A 22,363-nucleotide genomic window follows, 5' to 3' on the forward strand; every position below is an offset into this window, starting at 1 on the left:
AATTGGTTTATGGGGAAAATTTCCATATTCACCTACGTATTGCGGTTCTCGTAAGTCGATAGAGCAGGAGTAGGAGCAGGAGGAGGAGGAGGAGGAGGAGGAGGAGGAGAATAATAATAATAATGATAATAATAATAATAATAATAAAAATAATAATAATAATAATAATAATAATAATAACAATGATAATAATAATTAGAGATGAAGGAAGAAGGAAGAAGAAAAGAAGAAGAAGGAAGAAGAAAAATGAATGAATGAATGAAAGAAAGAAAGAAAGAAGGAACGTACAGAAGAGAAAACAAAGAAGTAAAAAAATACGAAAAAGAACAAGAAAGAAAGAAAAAGAACGTAAAGAATGAGAAGAAGATAAAGAAGAAGAAAAGACGAAAAGTAGAGGAAGAAGAAGAGGAAGAACAACAACAACATGAAGAAGAAGAACAACAACAACAACAGCAACAAGAAAAATGAAAACAAGATAAAAAAAAGAAACAAGAATACAAGAACACGAAGAACGATAACAGGAGAGAAAGAAAGCGTAGAAGAGAAGTAAACAAATACAAAAACCACCAGAAGAAAAAAAAAAAAAAGACGAAACGAAGCACAAAGGAAGACGCAAAAAAGACAAACGTTGACAGCCAGACTCACAAAGATCTTGGCATCCTTGAGGGAACAGTAATGTATAAACACTGCACGCAATAACACTCACCACTCGTATGGGCCCCGAGCCTCGCTAAGATGAGGTGGTGCTGTCCAGGTCCACTCAAGAAGAGACCCACGAGCAAAGGAGATTAGTACGAGAATATAAATAATGCCTGTGAGTGACGGAAGGTGGCAATGAGGCATGGAGGCTAGATAGATACATAGGTAAATAGGCGTAGATATAATAGACAGACAGTGAGAGACAGAGATAAAGGTGGAAGCGCGAACACACACAGATACACACACGAAAAATCAGAGAAATCACGTTTAGTTAAATATGAAAGAATATATGTTAGAGAAGGAAACAGACAGAATTAAGAGCAGAGAGGAAAGATGAAAGAATGGCAGTTTTAAGCACCATCTTTGAAGTTTTTAGCTGTATAGCATGTAATGGCTTAACAATTAAGTAAAATAGTTCTGAAAAAAAAAAAAGGGAAAAGCAGACGAACGACATGGATTGAAAGAGGAGAGAACAAAAGTGATAAAAGAGAAAGCAATGAAGAACCAGAGGAGGAAGGAAATGAAATAGTTATGGAGATAGAGGAGAGGGGAAAGAAAGGAAAAAAAGAGTTATCAAGGACTGAAATAAGGGAAAGAAAAGAATAAAAGTTGCAAGTCAGTGGAGAGAGAGAGAGAGAGAGAGAGAGAGAGAGAGAGAGAGAGAGAGAGAGAGAGAGAGAGAGAGAGAGAGAGAGAGAGAGAGAGAGAGAGAGAGAGAAATAAATTACTTTCAACTGTTTTTTCACAATATAAAAGAAATATGGATAAAATTGTAAAAAAAAAAAGAATATAAAAAATACGAATAAAATTTGTGGAAAAAACGAAGATGAAAAGGAAGAAAATTAATAGAAAGAGAAGGGAAGAAGTGAAAAAAAATAATGTTATGAAAATGTTACTGACTTTGATGATGAGCTGAGTGGAAAGTTTGTTCGATTTCATACAAGTTTCCTTACTCTTTTTTTTTATTTGAACTGAATGACATAAAAAAAAATATATATATGTATATTAATTTTGCGACAGTGGTTAACATGTGCGACGTGAGTGATAATTAACTCCGTCAGGCAGTGAATTTATCTTTCTGTATGCTGGTAGTGGTGATGGTGGTGGTTGTGGTGATGGTGATGGTGGTGGCGGTGGTTTTGGTGGTGGTGGTGGTGGTGGTGGTAGTGGTGGTAGAAGTAGTATAGTAGTGTAGTGGTAGTAGAAGAAGTAGTAGTAGTAGTAGTAGTAGTAGTAGTAGTAGTAGTAGTAGTAGTAGTTGTTGTTGTTGTTGTTGTTGTTGTTGTTGTTGTTGTTGTTGTTGTTGTTGTTGTCGTTGTCGTTGCTGTTGTTGTCGTTCATGATGATGATGATGATGATAATGATTAAGTAGTAGTAGCAGTAGCAGTAGCAGTAGTGGTAGTAGTAGTAGTAGTTATAGTATTAGTAGTAGTACTTGTTGTTGTTGTTGTTGTTGTTGTTGTTGTTGTTGTTGTCATCGTCGTCGTTCATGATGATAATGATGTAGTAGTAGTAGTAGTAGTAGTAGTAGCAGTAGTAGTAGTAGTAGTAGTGAGTTGTAGCACCACCACCACCAACAGCAACACCACCACCACTACCACCACCAACACCACCACCACCAACACCACTACCACAAACAACAGTAGAAATAGTGGTAGTAGTAATAGTAGTAGTAATAGTAGTAGCAGTAGTAACAGTAGTAGTAGCCGTAGTAGTAGTGAAAGTGGCGGTCATGGTCGTGCTGGTGGCCATGCTGGTAGTGGCCATAATGGCGGTGGCAGAGCACCACTGGCGTTAGCATTACTGGTGGTGACACTCTGGGGGACAGAAATGAGACTTTATAGCAGGAAGACGAGTGGTGATGCCGCGCGTTACTGAGGTGGTGACGCAAAGCTGAGGGGAAGGGGGAGGATGGGGAATGAAGGGGTAGGGAAGGGAAGGCAGATGAGGGACGGAAGGAAAGAACGAGGGAAGGGAACAGAAAAAATAGGAGGGGAAAAGAGAAAAATGGGAAGGGGGTGAAAATGGAGAGGTGAAAGAAAGATAAATACAAGCAAGGAAAGAATGGGAAGAGAGGGAGAGGAAATGGAGTGTGAAAAGAAGAAAGAGGACAGGATAATAGGATGAACATAAGATTGGGAAGAGGGGGAGCGGAAATAAAGAGGAGGAAAGGGGAAATGGACAAGAAAATGGGTGGAATAGAGGACAAGGAAGAGAGGGAAGGGAAAGGGAGTGATGAAAGGAAGGAAAGGGAGAAGATAAATAATTACAGGAAAATAGGAATAGAAAGAAATGGGAAAAGGGACAGGAAAAATAGGATTATGAGAAGAATAGAAAGAGAGGAGAAATGAAGAGGAAGAAAGGGGAAAAGTAGAAGCAAAAAGAGAATGATAAGAAAGGGAGGATGAAAGAAAGAAAAAGGGAACAAACATAAAAAAAAACAAGAAAAACAATAGGAAACAAAGGAAAAATGAAATAAGAAAAAGAAAATTCAAGAGGAAAAAAATAAGAAAAAAGTCTGAGAAGGAAGGAGAGAAAAGAAGAAAAAAAAATGAAAAAAGGAAGGGGGACAGGAAACATTATTTGGAGGAGAAAAAGTGAGAGGAAAGAGGAAATGATGGAAGGAGGGAAAAAAAAAGGAAACAGGAAAAATCAGAAGGAAGAGACGAGTATGACGAAACTTGCTGGGTACGGAGGAGGAGGAGGAGGAGGAGGAGGAGGAGGAGGAAGAGGAGGAGGAGAAGGAGGATGTTCTGGCGGTGATGGATGAGTCTGGTTATTGAGTGGAGCAGATAATGATGCCAATGAAACACGTGCACATAATCATTTCTATGCCACAGTGTTGCTGAAGGAGGAGGAGGAGGAGGAGGAGGAGGAGGAGGAAGTATACATAAGAATACATAGGAGAAACAGATGACAATGTTTTTGGTCTGTAACGACTGTACCTGAAGAACAACAACAACAACAACAACAACAACAACAACAAAAACAAAAACAAGAACAATATAAAAAAAAAAACATACTCTTCCTATTATCAAAATCTTAATCTACAACCGTGGACTTAATTAGAAGCTTAGGGCAAGGAAGATCCACGCCCCTCATTTACCTTCCTCCATAAACCTCATTCTCTTCACCTACTTACTTATCCCCGTCACTCTTTCCAACACATTCTACACAGGCCCTGTCACGCGTTGTTCTAATGGCTTCCTGCACCCTCCCTCATTTCATTAAGCTCTTATATACAAAGGAAAAGTGTCTATATAAAGGTGTCTTTTCCTGGAGGTCATGTGCAAGATAATCCGTTTCTTTTTCCCCCGTCTCTCTCTGTCGTACTAAGACATCATTAGTGAAAGCAATAGACTTCAGTGAACTATAAGAGATTGCGTGAGTCACTTCAACAGAAAATGAACTGCATGTGATTAATGTTTTATGAGAGAGAGAGAGAGAGAGAGAGAGAGAGAGAGAGAGAGAGAGAGAGAGAGAGAGAGAGAGAGAGAGAGAGAGAGAGAGAGAGAGAGAGAGAGAGAGAGAGAGAGAGAGAGAGAGAGAGAGAGAGAGAGAGAGAGAGAGAGAGAAGCAAAAAAAAAGAAGGCAGAGGCAGACACATATATACAGACAGACGAAAAGAGAGATAGACAGGTAGAGAGAGATAGACAGAGATAAATAAATAAACTGAACGACAAACACAGAAGGAGGAGAAAAAATATAGGAAGGAAAAGATAAAAGAAAATAAAAAAGTAAGAAAAACGTAGGTGACAGAATTCTATGACATCGATCATATGAAAAAAATAAGCAGGAAGTATAAAAAGAAGAAAAAAATAGATAAAAGAACATAAAAAAAGAAAGAGAAAACAATATGTAGCATCAATCACGGACAGAAAAATATAGAAAAAGACAAGAAAAGAGCAGAAATATTCCATAAAAACACGAAAGAAAGAAAAGATAAAAAGAAGAAAGCCAGAAAAACAAGGAAGAGAAAGAATACATTGCATCGATCACGCATATCGCTTTTCACTCGGTGGTGGGCGGCGGTGCTGTTGCCAGTAATGATGGTGATGCTGTGAAATGGAGTGAACGGGCCGAAAATACATTCATTGCGACTGAGGCTGTTAGGGAGGCACTCGAGGTGGTGGTGGTGGTGGCGGTGAAAGTAGAAAGAGCGGTGGTGATGGTAACATTGATAATGGTAGGGATGTTGGTGGTGGTGAAGATAATAACGGTGATGATGATAGTAATAGTTCTACTGGTGGTGATGGTCGTAATGGTCGTTGTGATGGTTATAGTTATGGTGACGGTGACTGCAGTAATTGTGGTGGTGATAGTAATTCTGGTGGTTATGATAGTAATAGAGGAAGTGGTGGTAGTGGTGATAGTTCTGATGATGATAGTAACCGTGTTAATGATGGAGATGACAGTGCAAGCCGTCACACACTTGGATGGCCTCTCTTTCTCTCTCTCTTTTTTTCATCTTATGTATTCCTCGTCTTCATCTCAAACCGTTACCCTCCTTAACCCTAAATCATTATAGAGCTGCTAGACTTCAAACGAAACAGACATCTTGCTTCACACACACACTCACACTCTCTCTCTCTCTCTCTCTCTCTCTCTCTCTCTCTCTCTCTCTCTCTCTCTCTCTCTCTCTCTCTCCAAACAACACCACAAGAGACTTTCCATAGCAAACACATAATTATGAAGGGTAAACTGGTCAAATAATTCCTTACAATGATATCATCAAAAGCTAGAATTAACTTGCCACTGAGCCAAATCCACCCACGGCGCCAGCAATCATGGACCTCCACTCTTTTCTGTCTTGCATAGCTCAGATCAACTGTACTGTATTTTTCCATTAGTCATTTTCACTAAAGAGTCCATATATATCCCCACTGGCCTCCCTTTTTCATCTTCTGTCCTCTGTTATTCCGTCAGAGCCAAATTTTCTGGTTTCTCCTTTCTGTCATTCCTTTAGAGCGAAATTTTCTGTACCTTTTTTTCTCGTATCGTGGTCGAATAACTTAAGTGTCTTCCTCTCGCTACTCGTATAAGTACGAGTATAGCAGTACAGCAGATACAAATCCAACGCACGTGGTTTAGTCAGCAGCATTAATTAACCTCTTCACTGACGGATATTTTCCCACTAGTGACCTTTAACTTTTCAGACACATTTTGAACCTACAGTCTCCTAAATAGTTTACTAGGAAAGAAAAAGACAAAAGTTTTCCCTATTCTCCCCTTTTTTATGCGTGTCCATGCAAACTATCTTTTACAGCGCTATGAATGTTAACAAGGGCTGACCATAGCAGTAAAAAGGTGTAGTGTTTTAAGAGCCAACCTGATTTTATTCAATTTCGCCAAAACTTTATGGGAGCACGACGTTAATGGGAATGAGTTGCCGCGTTCTTTTCTCTCCCCAAATTAAAAGTGCTTTGATGAACGGGAAATAAGGCAAAAATAATATGACGTGTCAATTCTTACTTTTATTATTGTTTTACGTGAGGGAGCACCGTGGTTCACTAATAACAACGCTATTATTGTTCCTTGACATTTTTCACTCTCCAAGTTCAAAGTGCTTCGATCAGCGGGGAACAAAGCACAAAGAATATGACATTGTATTCATTGTTACTTTTATCCTCTTTTTACGTGCTGGAATATTATGATTTACTTATAACTTTGCTATTGGTCTTCACAAGAGTAAAGACAAAAGTTCAGTAATAATTCAGCGTACCCTTGATCCTTGAATTTATTAATGGGATTCTCTCCATTATTTATATTTATTCATTTATTATTTCTTTTCCTGAAGAGTAACAGTTAAGTTTGTATTTTATTTTATTTGTTTGTTTATTCATTATTTTCGTAATCAAGCTTACCCCTGGATCTTCAAATAGGGCCCTTCTTCCCTAATCACTTTTCTGAGGAGTAGCAGTTAAACTATCATTTTATGCTCTCTTTTAGATTTTCCGAAGCCTCCCATGCAAAGAAAACGGAAGTAAAAAGAAAAACAAAAGGGAAGGGTCGGGCAGTAAGGGCGAGATTCAGGACAAATAAACTATAACTATACCCGTAACTATAACTATATAACCTATTTACTCTAGGGACATCCACTAACTTTTCCGAGAGCACCGGGTCAAGTAGCGTCTCACCTAACACACACACACACACACACACACACACACACACAATCATATTCTGAAACAAATCTGTGCCGCTTTTCCACTACGTCAAGTAGTTGAAGTTACACGGACTTTTAAGGGTGTTTCTATGGTTCTAGTGACGTATTAACAGGATTCCTACATTATTAACAGGAAAAACACTCTTGAGAACCTGGTTAATCATCTCTGTGGCCTTTGAAAATAACCATACTGACAGAGCAAAGCGTTTCAGACTCTCACGCACTCACTCACACACTCATATTCCACACAGGTCTCCGGGTGGGGGCGGGGTGCAGGTCTTAATTGCAGTGCGCGGGGAGGATGAGACCATCACGCATGTTGACAAGAGGCAAGTAATAAAGCAGACGAGGCAGGATTCACGGAGCAATATAATGGTTACTCGTCGCATGTTGCCCCCTAACCTTTCTGCTTCCCCACCTTTCTGCCTGCCTGTCTCTCCGCCTGTCTGTCTTCCTTTCTCTTCGGTCTCTCTTTCTCTTCTTCCTCCTCCTCTTCTTCTTCTTCTTCCTCCTCCTCCTCCTCCAACACATCCGACTATGACTCTGACTCTGGTTCCGGATCCTAGTCTTCCTCTTCTTCTTCCTCCTCCTTTCCTTCTCCTCCTCTTCGGTCTTCCTTCCTTGCCCGTAACGATCTCTCTCTCTCTCTCTCTCTCTCTCTCTCTCTCTCTCTCTCTCTCTCTCTCTCTCTCTCTCTCTCTCTCTCTCTCATTAGTGAATGATACAATAATTATTATCGTTTTCCTTTCCTTTTTTTCTTCTCTTTCTCTTTTTCCTCCTCCTCCTCCTCTTCCTCTTCCTCCTCCTATTTTTACTGTTATTATTATTATTATTATTACTGCTGCTACAGTTGCTAAACAACAACAAAAAGAACAAAACAACAACAGCAGCAGCAACAACAGGAACAACTGTAACAACAACTACTGTTGGTCCTACTACTACTACTATTACTACTACCGTCACTATTGCCACCACCACCACCACCACCACTACCACAATAACGAAACAAAAAATCAAATGAATAACGCACAGCTCTGAATAGTGCTGTCACGTGTCTCATACAATACTATAAACCCTTCCCCTTCAAGTCTCATTCCCTGTCACAAGGTAAAGAAAATTGTGAAAGAACATGACATTTGGTCCTCATCACCGTCAACAATGTGTGCCATGTTCGCTTATTTTCATTGAAGTGACGTTCATGCTCCTCTATATTTTTCTATTTTATTTACATAGCATCTAAAGTCGACTAAAGTGGAGCTCTCATTACCTTACTGAGCGCAAGTGTTGTCACGTCGGCGACCAGAAAGCATCACGTATTCCTCTCCCACGCTTTTTTCTTATGAGGCTCATCACCGCACATCATCTTCTGCATCGCCCACTGAATTGTGATTCATGAACATACATATCATTACATTACTAAGCGCCAGTGTCGTGACGTCAGCGAGGACGAAATAGCACGCATTCCTCTCACGCTTTTCTTACAAGGCCCGTCACTGTCCATCACCTTCACTGTGGTCTACTAATTTGTTGTGTTTGATGGACATACACATAACAGCGCCGTGAGAAATCAACTTTTGGAGCTTTCATGCACTCTTGAGACAGACATTCAATCTCCAAAACGATGAGGCGCGAGACTGGAGCGAGGAACTGATAACTTGGTATACTGGTGTGCTCACTCAGGGAGGGGAGATGCGGCCTGCTGTGCCGCTGGTCCTGGAACCATATTCTGAAACACTTCTGGTCGCACCTCCGCTACTTCAAAAGGCTCCAATTGAAGTCACACTACTTCTTTAAGGGTATTTTTTTTTTACTGTTCTATTGATAGGTTGAGAAAATTTCTATATTATTAACAGCAAAAACACTCATGAAAAATAGTCTCATCATCACTGTGATCTTTGAAAACAGTCGTGGTGAGAGAGCAAAGCGTTTCAGAATGTGGGTCCAGTCTTGGAGGAAAGCACCGACACAGAGGCCATCAGACAACTCACCGAGGAGGTATAACAATGGAGGTCACTGTGCCAGACGTCTTGAGAGTGAGACAGAGTTGTGTCTCGAGCAACGTTGCGTGAGAGACAAAAAACAGGAACAGTGCAACAGGTAGAGCTCGTGTAGCGTGACGATGCTACTCAAAGCACGACTGAGAAACAACAGCTGAATGAAAAGAAGAATGACACCTGAGCTATCCTGAAAGGACAGTACATTTTAGATATACTCGAGAATTCAAGAGGAAAAACACATACCACAGATCTTGGGTTAGTGAATGTGGCGGAGAAAAGTATTGCATCGTTACCATCATGACCTACACCTTAAACAAATGAATTAATTAGCTACAATGAGTCGCTACCAAAAGAGTATGCATTGGTTCTGGAAAAAAAAAAAAATCTTCACTCCGTATAGAACGAAAGAAATACAGCAGCACTAATTAAGAGAGGCACATGAAAGGCCACAGAAGCACCTCAGCACCACTTCCTTGCATCACATGAAGCACCAGCACAGTAAACCACAAACACGTCTCGACAACACCTCAACACTACATGAAGCACAGTACACAGACGAGGCCTATTCTCCACTCCCTCTCCCTCTCTCTGTAGTCCCTCGAGGCTGCCAAGGCGGGATTTACCCATAATTAAGCAATTTGCCCGCTGCCAGCCCGGCCCAGTCACTCACCCACACAATCACGAATCAATTATCATAACGCCCTCGGATCTCGCCACTAATTGGAGAGTGAAGTGGTTGTTGTTGTTGTTGTTGTTGTTGTTGTTGTTGTTGTTTCTCTTGTTTTGCTGTTTTTCTTCTTTGTCTGCATCTTCTACTTCTTTTGCTCCTCCTCTTTTCTTCTTCTTTTTCTTATTGATGATAATGATGGTGGTAATTTTTCTCTTGTTAATGTTGCTCTTCATGTTGCTTCTTTTGTTCTTGGTCTCATTCTTGTTCTTATTATTGTTTCCGTTCTTCGTTCTCGTTTTCTTCATTTCCTCTTCTTTTTTCTCATTACCTCTCTTTTTCTTACTTCTTATTTCTTGTTATCAAAACCACCACCACAACCACCACCACCACCACCACCACCTGGACTAGGCAGCTCATCTCATCAAGACTATAAGGTGAAGACACGAACTTCAACTTTTCTCCTTCCATCACACACTTCTCATCCTTTCCTTCCCTTCTATACTCTTAATATTTCACTGTATCCACCTCGTTATTCTTTTCTTCCCTCCACCCTTTTTCTATTTTTCTGTCAGACCATCCATTCCTTCCTTTTTTAGTCTGCAACCTTTCCATTTTTCGATCTACTTACCCATTCATTCCCTTCTCTCCTCCCTTCTTTCTTTCTATTCTTTAATCCAGTCATGCTTTACTTCCCTCCCTCTCTTTACCTCCTTTCATCCCTCATTCATTCCATTTTCCTATTCCTTCCTTTCACTTTTCCGTCTTGTCCTTTTTATCCTTCCGTTCACTCCACTTATCCACCCTTTCCCTCTCTCCTTCCATTCATCAAACCTTCTTTCCTTCTCTTCCTTTCTTTCTTCTTTCTCTTGCTCCTTCCTCTGCATTTTTCAGTTCTCCCTCAGCTCAGTTACTCCTTTCCTCTCTCCTTCCTCTCATCCATTCTTCCCTACTTCTCCCTTCCTTCTTCATTCTTCCCCTCTTTCCTCTCTATACTTCACTTCCCTCCTCACACTCATTCCTTTCCCTCTACTTTTTCTCCCTCCTTTCTATCCTTCATCTCCTATCCAGTTACTCCTTCCCTCCCTCCTTGCATTTCTCTCTCTCTCTCTCTCTCTCTCTCTCTCTCTCTCTCTCTCTCTCTCTCTCTCTCTCTCTCTCTCTCTCTCTCTCTCTCTCTCTCTCTCTCTCTCTCTCTCTCTCTCTCTCTCTCTCTCCATCTCTCGTTGCCGCAGTCAGTCTCAACTCCTCTAAAAATTAAAATTCTGGGATTGGCCAAGTTTGCCTGTGAGTTACCGCAAAAGTAGTTCTCATTTAAGAGCAATTGAGCCTCATCACTCGAGGGCAGGAAAGTGTGAAGAAGCCCTCCTCCCGGCGCGGTCTGTCTGTCACGAGAGGTGATAAATCTACTGTCTTTTTCACCGACAGGGACTGATAATTTTTGTGTTCGTGTGTGTGGAGGGTAAGAAAAAATAGAGGGTGAGAAATAGGAGTGCGAGAAAGAGCGTTACTTTGACGAGGAGAAGGCGAAGGGTGAGGAAGACGAGAACGTGGAAAAGATCTTGGGTTGGAGAGACAGACAAATGAGACGGGAGGTGGTGGGGAGGGTCAGGGGCGAGAGGGGCAAAAAATAAAAAAAAGTGGGAAGGGAAAGAAAGAAAGAGACACAAGAAGGGGAATGACGAAGCTGAGACATCACTCCAACGGAAGTAAGAAAGTCGACGCACGTACACACACACACACACACACACACACACACACACACACACACACACACACACACACACACATACACACAAGGGCGGGGACGCTGTAGACAGTAAATGGGTGTTCTTTAAAAGAAATCTAAATCTTACTAAAGGTCAAGGACACATCTAAGAGAGAGAGAGAGAGAGAGAGAGAGAGAGAGAGAGAGAGAGAGAGAGAGAGAGAGAGAGAGAGAGAGAGAGAGAGAGAGAGAATATATATACCATTTCAGATGTGTACCGAGTAAATAAAATAGCAAAAGAACACAGCACAAACATCGTATATACACGCAGTACGTATACCCGACAAATATAAGCTGTGTATTTCATTTTCTTTATCACACGTTCTGAGGCCAGGACCCATAATTCTTGATGCGGGAGGTGGCGCGACTCAGGCCCTCCCAATCCTCCCTCTCTGTGGGGCATTACATCAGCCTTACTCAGAGTTCAACCCTCGCCACTCTATTTTCACACGGAAGAAATAAGTTTCGTAGAAGTATCGATGTGCTTCTCGCCTCGCCACCTCGCAAGACATTTACTGCCTAGTTTTTATTTATTTATTTATTTTTTATTGAGGTTTCAAGTCAAGCGAACGATTTATTTAAGTGTCGTTGTATTGATTTCTTCCTTCCTCGTTAAAAGATTAATTTGTCGCTTTCTCTTTCTCTCTCTCTCTCTCTCTCTCTCTCTCTCTCTCTCTCTCTCTCTCTCTCTCTCTCTCTCTCTCTCTCTGTCTGTCTCTCCCAATACATTAAACGCTATTGATGTATACTCTTCTTGTTTTTTTTTTTTTTATTCATTTTCAGTCTTAGTGACGAGCAAACCTTTGTATATTAACCTTATTATACAGACTAATCTCTCTCTCTCTCTCTCTCTCTCTCTCTCTCTCTCTCTCTCTCTCTCTCTCTCTCTCTCTCTCTCTCTCTCTCTCTCTCTCTCTCGGTACATTAAATACTGTTAATGCACACTTTCTTTACTCTTGGTTTATTTTCTTCATTGTTGAAGATAAATAATTTCTGTAATGAGCTTTGCTATAACTTTATCCCCTTTTACTGTTCGTTAAGACAAATTTGTTACTCTCAACCAATAAATCTAACAGCCTTGATATATATTCTTCCTCCTAATATCTTTTTTTTATTTACCATTTTCAGTCAAGTGCAGGCTTTACAACAATATAAATCCCTTCACTCCTCTTTATCCATTCACTGCTGGGATAATTTTTTCCCCATAATTACTGACAACTTTTTAAGGGATATTTTTATTTATTTATTTTTTTTTTTGTAGTCTCTAGAAACGTTCTGTAGTATAGATAAGACAAAACTAATCCCTTTTTTTTTTCTGCAACCATCCATTTTTTTTTTACAGTGCCCTGAATGTTAACAGAAAAGATAACCTTATCTGTAAAAGGTTCTAAAATATAATCGTACATAACCATCCCCGCGTATCCGCTTATCCCACTTATACCACAAACGTATACTCTCCTTTACACCTAAGCGTCCACACCATCATAAGAATACAACAAACTCCCAGCGTGGCAAATGGCTGCTGGGTCTTACTGTTCCCTGCTCGAGTTATAAAAATACAGTGAAAGACTCAATCCATAAACAAGACTTATTTCCTCCGGGATTTGAAATTTTTAAAGAATTTTACTGCCAGCTCTTTCCCACCTCGTGTTTCGTTGAGCCTTGGCAGTCTCTTCGTTCTTTCTGTCTCTGTGTTTGCCAGTAATGTGTACTGTGAATATGTAATGGCATATTGTACCGGTGAGACAAGTGAGTGGGATTGTGGTGATGATGAGGAGGACGAATCAGAACCAAAGAATTAAGGTTCTGCTTCATCATGTGCATTGTTATCATCTCCACAATCTCTTGTAATGAAATGTAAAAAAAAATGTCTAAGTTTGTAAAAATATCTACCGACTTATTTGTTGCTTTTCTGTTTGTCTAGTCTGCATGCCTGTACATATGTTTTTCTTGTGTGTGTGTGTGTGTGTGTGTGTGTGTGTGTGTGTGTGTGTGTGTGTGTGTGTGTGTGTGTGTGTGTGTGTGTGTGTGTGTGTTTGAGCTTAGATTAGTTCATGTCTAAAGGTGTCAATCTGATTGGCTTTCCATGTCTGTTTTAGTGTCTCTCTCTCTCTCTCTCTCTCTCTCTCTCTCTCTCTCTCTCTCTCTCTCTCTCTCTCTCTCTCTCTCTCTCTCTCTCTCTCTCTCTCTCTCTCTATGCCATCGTGGACAGGTCTGCGGCTCACTCGATGCTCCTAAACAGCCCATAAATCTCGTAAATGGCCCACTTCTTCATGCCTTCTACACAGTTTTGAGGCAGCAAGGCTCTCTCGGGACCCTCTGACCACATGGGGCAGAGGTAATACAATCCCTCAATATCCCATGATTTATGGATCGGCTTTTGTGAGTCGCGTCTCCTTTTTGTTTCATTGTGACCTCCGCTCTCTGATGGCCTTTATTCATATCGTGTGAGTTATGACGCAAGGTGAGGTAAAGGTTAAAATCTATGTGGGTATATGAGATAGTTAAGTTAGAAAGTGTATTTGGCTGCTTGGCTCACTTAAAGCTCATTAAAATCAGAGTGTGGATTTATGAAGGAAGATGATGTGGTGAAGGCAGGGAGGGAGTGGGGTTGGATGGCTCGCTTAAGGCTCATTAAAGAAGTATTACTTGTAAAGATTGGACTCTGCGAAGGGAGGCTGTTAGACTGATTCACTGAGGACGAAAATAGAGCAGCCTGTGTAAAGGTTAAAATTTGTCCAGTGAAAATTATTGGAATATTGATACTGTATCTATACCACGTGATTTAAAGGCTGGGTGGCCGACTCAGTGGAAGCAGGAATAGAATAAAATGTGTGAAGGTTAGAGAATATGATTTGTAAAAGTGATCTATATTACGTCACTACATTTATACTACGTGATTTCATGTCCTTGCAGCACTAACTACCTTACTACATAACTACTGCCGTGTTATTGCGAGTAATTTATGTAAATAAAGTTGAAAAACAAACAGCAACAGACTTGTTTTGTTCAAAGGTGACTGTGATAAGTTATACTATATAATTTAAAAGGTTCCTCTCCACCCACCGCTTCTTCCAGCCGTGGCATGGAAAAATATGTCTGGAAATCTTTATAGGAACGAGATAAAACTATTACAACAATTACTGCTGTAGCTACTAGCCGAAGAGAATCAGTATCAGATTATCAGCTACAACAAAATGCACCTCATTTATAACAAACGAAAGTATTTAAATTTTTGTTATGATAACCCGGCATTATCTTATAATAAAAATGTTAACCCCTGGGGGGACTCGAACCCCCAATCCCTGGCTTAGGAGGCCAATGCCTTATCCATTAGGCCACAGGGGCTCTGTGTAGCTACCAATGATACTTATTTATTTATTTTTTTTATCATCAACCACTTCGTGTTTTCAGTTTTAAAAAACTCTTTACAGTCCTGGTCAAAAGTCAAATCACTTGCCACACTCATTCCACTGTGCTCTGTGTCTTCCTTCGATCCTAAGTCCTCTAGTTTCCTTATAATGGATTAGTTGTCAGGTCTTGTTAAATAGACCGTCAGCTGGCGAGAGGACTTGAGACTGAGGGAAAGCGCTGAAGCAAATGGAGAAAAGAACTAAGGCATGTTAAGTCTTTTGTCCGTGACTGTAGTGTGGACTACTGCGAGGAGACTGTGAGGGAAAACGTTGAAGACAGTGTGAAAGACTGAGTCATGCTGACAATTCTCTTTCCCTACTATGTGGATATCATTCCAGTCACACTACTGACTCTGTGCTATAACCCTTCCTAATGCAATTCTCTCTCAAATATAGTAGAATCAATAAATATATCTACGCCATCACTGTTCCATTTACGTAACTCAAATCTATAGGAAAATTTCCCTTCTATCGATTAGCTTTCTCCATCAACATCGTGAAATTGACAGTGTTATTCCCTCGAGATACCTGTCACGCCCTCGCCCTTGTCACCACACTGCGTCTGCTCCCCTCCACGGGTCCCTGCCCCCCCTCCAACCCGACGCACCTTCCTCTCGCTTCCTTCACCTCTACTCCTTCCCCTGACACACTGTCTTCCCCTTAAATGTTAAGTTACAAGTGTTTCCTGTTGTTGTGACGTGCATGTAACACGAGAGAGAGAGAGAGAGAGAGAGAGAGAGAGAGAGAGAGAGAGAGAGAGAGAGAGAGAGAGAGAGAGAGAGAGAGAGAGAGAGAGAGAGAGATGGAAACAGACACACAGAGACATGCTACATACAAACTGACAGGCAGAGGCAGTTATTGTATAATGTCTGTTCAACATTATCATGTTGGCCTGCGCGTTTCATGAATCACATATTCACAATCCTCATCCGGTTTCATTTCATCCACGCTTTCTTTTTCTCACTATAGATATTTCCCTAGTGCACTTTCAGAAAACACTTATCCACAAATTTACATAAAAAAGGAATAGGAATACTGAGATGTTGACGCAAAGAAGAAGGATGATGGAAGATGATGGGAAGGATGAGAAGAGGACGGAAGGAAGGAAGGAAGGAAGGAAGGAAGGAAGGGACACTTGTCAACAAATTTTGTTGGATTATCCTTTTGAATGAAGAAATGAAAGGAAGTAAAGACGGACGGAAGACGACGGAAGAAAAGAAGAAAGGGAGGAGGAAAAGAAGAACGGAAAAAGAAAAGAAGGAAGAAAAGGAGAGAAAAAAAAAGGAGAGAGGGAAAAGGAAAACTGGGATGTTGGCACAGAAAAGGAAGGAGGATGGAAGGAAGGAAGGAAGGAAGGAAGGAAAGAAGGAAGGAAGGAAGGGAGAGAAATCACAACAAAATATACAGACAGTAACGTATGAATAAATACATATATATATCTAAATATCTAAACTTTTATATCGACATAAAAAAAAGGAAAAAAAAAAACTAAACAATTAATATTCCCACGTATACAACAAAGAATACTTTATGCACACCACGTACAACGATATTCGTACAAACAAGCATTGGCGACAACACACTCGTAAACAGGTAAACAAAAAAAAAAAAAAAAAAAACTGAGCTGATCAACAACACCATTCATTTCGCCGTCATCATTCAACGCGAGATAGCAAAACACGAGCCACAAATATAACGAATCTGCAGCGATGAATTTTTTTCCTCACCGCTTACCTTCCCTCGTCCGAAGAGAATTAACCGGATCCAACTTTAATGAGAGGCCGTTTTTCCCCCAAGCAGGAATGTGTGTGTGTGTGTGTGTGTGTGTGTGTGTGTGTGTGTGTGTGTGTGTGTGTGTGTGTGTGTGTGTGTGTGTGTGTGTGTGTGTGTGTGTGTGTGTGCATGTGCGTGAGCCTGTGCGTGTGTGCGTGAGCCTGTGCGTGTGTGTGTGTGTGCGAACAGCAGCCGTTGTATTCTATTCCCTGCACAGATCGCAAGCCGGAATTAAAATTAAATGTCCACTACAGCTTTTTAATCTCGCCTCGCCCATAAATGCAATCCGAGCATCAAGCAGTTGACCGTAAAGCATACACACACACACACACACACACACACACACACACACACACACACACACACACACACACACACAGACACACACACAAAGTAAAATATACATCCACCAACGCATCACCAATAGGAACATTCTGAACTTATTTTTTTTTATGAAGAAGAAGAAAAAGAAGAAGGAGAGGGAGAAGAAGAACAAGAACAAGAAGAACAAGAACAAGAAGAACAAGAACAAGAAGAACAAGAACAAGAAAAACAAGAACAAGAACAAGAACAAGGAGAAGAAAGCTCATTAATAACTAAAGAAAATAAAAGGAATGAAATCTTGAAAATTTAATTTGACACTTAAAAGAAAACACACACACACACACACACACACACACACACACACACACACACACACACACACACACACACAATAATTAGCAACCAAGAAAAACTAAAGAAAAACGAAAAAGTTCAGTTCCAATGCCAAAGTTTAATCGGAAAAGTTAAGGTGTAATTTATGCGGAAGTGGCTTGAGGGGGAAGGTGAGAGACGGACAGGAAGACAGGAGCATGACGCGGCCACTGCTAGGGGATGACACGGAGGCAGGGACAGTGGCGGGGCGCAACACGACTTGATAGAGAGCAGTCCTCGTTGATGAAAGTGTGACGGACAGAACACGCAACGGGCGGAATATGCAATGGAGAGGATAGAAAATGGACAAAATGTGCAATTGACAGAATATGAAAGGAATTGAAACTGTGGTTGACAGAATACGAGTATACAGTGGACAGGATAGAAAATGGACAAAATGTGGAAGACAGAATACGTAATGAACAGAAAATGCAGTAACGCAACAGACAATGAGCAAAATAGAAAATGGACAGAATATATAATGCAAAGAATATGCAACTGCAGCGGACATAACGTACAGAAGACAGAATATTTAATAGACAAAATGTTTAATGTGCGCAACAGGTAGTGAATAAGAAATGCAGTGGACAGAGCGCACAGTCACGATGGAGGGAATAGAAAATGGACAAAATATGTATGGTGCGGAATATACAATGGACATAACCCACATATATTGGACAGAGTAGAAAAATGGACAAAAATTATAAGAGGTGCAAAGGACAGGAACAACAGGGAAAGGCTTGTACACAGAGGCAGCCCCTGACATGAATAACAGTGGCGCATGAAGCAGGAAGCATGAAAGCCTGTGAAAGAATATTTAACACTGACTACACTATATATAATGCAGAACGTTATTGTATATTACACTAATTAGAAGCTCATCTTTCAACCCTTCTCTCTCATATGTTGGCTGCCCTTCCACCCCAAGGCCACTATGGCGCAACCTCTCATTCTTCCATTTACTTGTTACTCCTGTTTGTGCCGCCCGTCCTTCAACAAAAGCCACTGCAGGTAACAAAAAGGAAAGGAATAGGGAAGTAAAGCAAATTTCGTCTTTGTTAACACACATTATAACTCCTTGATGCTCCATTTCTTTAGTAATTAATGTTTCTCTCTCTCTCTCTCTCTCTCTCTCTCTCTCTCTCTCTCTCTCTCTCTCTCTCTCTCTCTCTCTCTCTCTCTCTCTCTCTGTATGTGTGTGTGTGTGTGAGTGTTAATGACTTTGCAGGAATACATGTGTACAAATATTCACGGAAATCAATGAATTATAAAAATCGCAATTATTATTCAATTAATTTTTCAACATTTAATTCCCCCGCAATTCCGTTTAATATATTTCAATGGAAACCAGCTACCGCGAGACGTGAATAGCTACGGGTATTGCTTCAAACACTACATTTTTTATTCATTTATTTTGCCAACAACTATAAACACACGTTCACTTACATGCTATAACAGCTTTTGTGTGGCGCCCGTGTCCTCTGTGTGAATATAGAAATCATCGTCTATTAATACACTAATCAATGGGCAATCCTTTAATGGTTGTGTTATATCTGCCAGTAAACATTTCAAACTCATAAATGCTAATACATACAAATACTTATCAATTCTTAATTTATTTCACGAGGCTCGTTGGCTAATTACTACCACTAAAACCATGTTGTTGTATGAATATTGATTGTTTTATTCATATAGTCACATCTATCAACAAATATTTCTACCTCTTACATAGATACTGATGTAGAAAAAAACGTACCCATTCATAATGTATTTGACGATGTTTATTAGATAATTAATTTTAACACGTTCATTACTACTACTGAAACCATGTTGTTGTAGGAATATTAAACTAAATGACCACTATATAAACACAGACGCATACATAATAATTAATCCTCTCATAATATAATTCACGATGTTCATTAGATAATTTATTTATAAAAAGCCTTCATTACTGCCACTGGAACACCCACTCGTCATAGGAATATTAAGCTAAATGTCTGCTATTCAAAACAATAACACAAAAGCTCATTTCTGCTGATAAAACAAATCCGAATTTCTCTATTCATTATATGTATGCGTGTGTGTGTGTGTGTGTGTGTATGTGTGTGTGTGTGTGTGTGTGTGTGTGTGTGTGTGTGTGTTTGGTGATCGCATTCCACGCAGATAGGTAATGTAACCGTAACTCCAAGCTTTGTGCGCGAGTATAATGCAAGCACTAATATAATATATAATAAAACAACAATTTCCGAGTCATTTCATATGCCGGGTAATTTGCAACGAAACGCAGCAATTATGTGAAAAACACGAAACAACGGAACAACGCCAGTATCAATTTTATGATTGAGTGTTCTGAGCAATAGAGAGAGAGAGAGAGAGAGAATTACTTCTACAACTACCATAACTACTAAGCCTATCACCACTATTGTTACTACTATTACCACTGCTACTACTACTACCACTACTACCTCTACTACTACTACTACTACTACTACTACTACTATCCCCACCAACACTAACAAACTATTACTAATACTACTACTTCTAGTACCACCACCACCACCACCATAACCACCACCAGCACTGCCTTTCATTGCACATTCCCGACCGCTCCACAATTTCTCATTCACCGCAGGTAAAAAGAAAACTTCACGCCAGGTATGAGGAAGGTCTAACTTTCCCTGTGAGGATTTAATTAGAGATTAGAGTTCATAGTAACTTGCCTAGTTCTCTTGATCCCTCTGAATTTTAGCCCCGACTTTGTACGGCAAGGGAAAGGAGGAGGAGATTCATTGAGAGAGAGAGAGAGAGAGAGAGAGAGAGAGAGAGAGAGAGAGAGAAGGAAAGAGAAGCAGACAGGTAGGCAAGGAGACTGACAAACAGACAGACTGACAAACAAACAGGCAGACTGACTGACAAACAGGCAGGTAGACTGATTGACAAAAAGACAGATAGACAGAGACATACCAGAAAAACAGACAGACAGACACAGACAAGATACAGACAGAAGTACTAAGTTTGGTAGCAGCAATTAGACAATTCTTTTCCTTATCTATAAATATCGTAGACCTTGGTTAGCTTAGTTTACATTAAAAAAAAAAAAAAGAAAGGAAGTTAATATTTTACAGTTAACTAAAACAATAGAATAAAACCTTTCATTACGTTCCGAGAGAAGAAGATGGAAAAACACGGAAAAAACAATACTGCAAGAAGAGAAATCATCCCACTACAGAATCAATCCCACCCTACGTCCTCTAATAAATGAAATAAATATCACTGCACTGCATGAACCGATTACTTGCTAGCGGTGCGAAATACCTTGTGGTGGCAGCTCCGTCTTCTTTAACAAGCAACACTTTCTGACACTTACATAAAATAAGCTGTACACTTTAAAAAAATTGAATTGGATGAGTGCAGCGCTTGTTGTAAACTTTCCTTGGTAATGCTCAACGTGTTGGAAGGACAACAATACGATTCCCATAATAGCAATTAAGAATGAAACCATAAATAGAAGTGAACAACTACTTCATCCACTCACTTCTGAGAGCCAATAACGTGTAAATTCTGAGTCTCCTATCTAGTATAGGCGGAAATGATGAAGACAAAACGAAAGGATACATAAAACCAAACTTCTGAGTGCCAATAACGTGTAAAGTCTGACATCTCTTCCCTAGTATAGGTGAAAATATTGAAAACGAAAGATAAGGATATATCAAACCGAGCTTCTGATACCTAACAAAGCAGCGAGGCGTAAAGCCTTTGACTGAGAGACTCTTGTGTTTATTAAATTGAGTCGTCCATTTATTACAAAGGTCAGTGAAACGGAGATGAACGCTGAGACTACCTGCATCTATAACGTATGACTCCAACTTCACCTTTACTTATTTATAGCTCGTTTGATTTCCCGGAAAAAAAAAAAAAACTTGACACTCATAATCCGCGGCGAGACTAGACATTAAACAGGTGATGGTAGGAATGGTTGCCAGCAGGTAAACTGAGAACTGGATGCTGGAAATATCTCGTTCATAGCTCGGCAAGAGTGTGACGTGTGTGTTCCTGAATTTTGAAGTATAGAGAGGAGGGGAAGGGAGAGAGGTGCATAGAGAGCGCTCGCGTTCAGGAGGAGCTGGAGGACAGAACTGGAGTTTAATAGAAAAGAAGTATGAGGATGGGAATGGAGAGCGTAGAAATGGAACGTAAGAAAGTAGCAGAGCTTTTTTTTTTTTTCTTATCTCTAAATTGTAGAAAGAAGGGACGCAGTAAGAGGTTGTAAAGGGCAAAGAGAATAATAGTAATGGAATGTAGAAGAGAGCTTGGATGGTTTCTGAATTCAAGAAGGCAGGAATGGCTGTAGTGAAGCTGTGTTTGAGTTAGGGAGAGGCTTGTACTCGTACGGCAGAGTTAAGGCATGGCGCGGCAAGGGAGTCTGGTGTGTGCTTGGGACGAGAACTGTGCTGCTTCACAAAACAACCAGGCAACCACAGCTGGACCAGCCTCCAGATACCGCCTTCTTGCTGTTGTAGGACAGGTCAAACCGGCGTTTTACGAAAGCGCGGATTGGCATATCAAAAGCGCGGAAAACGTTGCTGATATATTGCTATCAAAAGCGCGTTAGAATATCAAGTCAAAAGCGCGTTTTATCACTCACCTCTAAGTCAGATTGTTTATACGTTCAATAACGATCGTTCACCTGTTGTAGGAAAAATTGTATATTTGTTAATTAAGTATAGGATTGACCTTTTAAGTATATTCTTCTTGCACCTTAGTACAGGCTTGTCCTTGCAGTCCTTTATAAAACTTTAAAAAATTTGCCGTCATGTCGTCAGTCGCCTTCCGTTTCACCTGTGCACGTAGTTGTTGTCTTTCAAGTTTTCTTTCTTCTTTTTCATGGTTATGCTCCAAATCAACTGGAACAATGGCAGTCACTGTGTTGTCTGTTCTAAGTCTACCTTTACATTTCTTGTTGGTACATCTCCAAGAAATGCATCCGTCCACCAATGTACTGTCCACTCTGTATTTATATCCATCGTGCATCAAACACTTCTTGCCTTTGTTTGTTTGGGAAATCGTAAACTCCATAGCTGCAAGTTATGACAACACAGGATTGACTGTCAGGAAACAGCAGCAGACTGAACAGGAAACCATCGAGACAGACACTCGCGGTGGTCTCGGTGAACAGTGTGA

The 22,363-nt window shown here is 40.3% G+C and overlaps 1 non-coding gene across 1 annotated transcript; it reads right to left on the bottom strand.

Moving 5' to 3' along the window:
- Positions 1 to 14,572: 14,572 nt before the first annotated feature.
- Trnar-ccu (transfer RNA arginine (anticodon CCU)) lies at positions 14,573 to 14,645 on the bottom strand. The gene has a single exon. It is a non-coding gene; the product is annotated as a tRNA-Arg (tRNA).
- Positions 14,646 to 22,363: the final 7,718 nt, after the last annotated feature.

This window comes from Scylla paramamosain, chromosome 4 (assembly GCF_035594125.1).
Source record: "Scylla paramamosain isolate STU-SP2022 chromosome 4, ASM3559412v1, whole genome shotgun sequence".
Taxonomy (NCBI): Eukaryota; Metazoa; Arthropoda; class Malacostraca; order Decapoda; family Portunidae; genus Scylla; species Scylla paramamosain.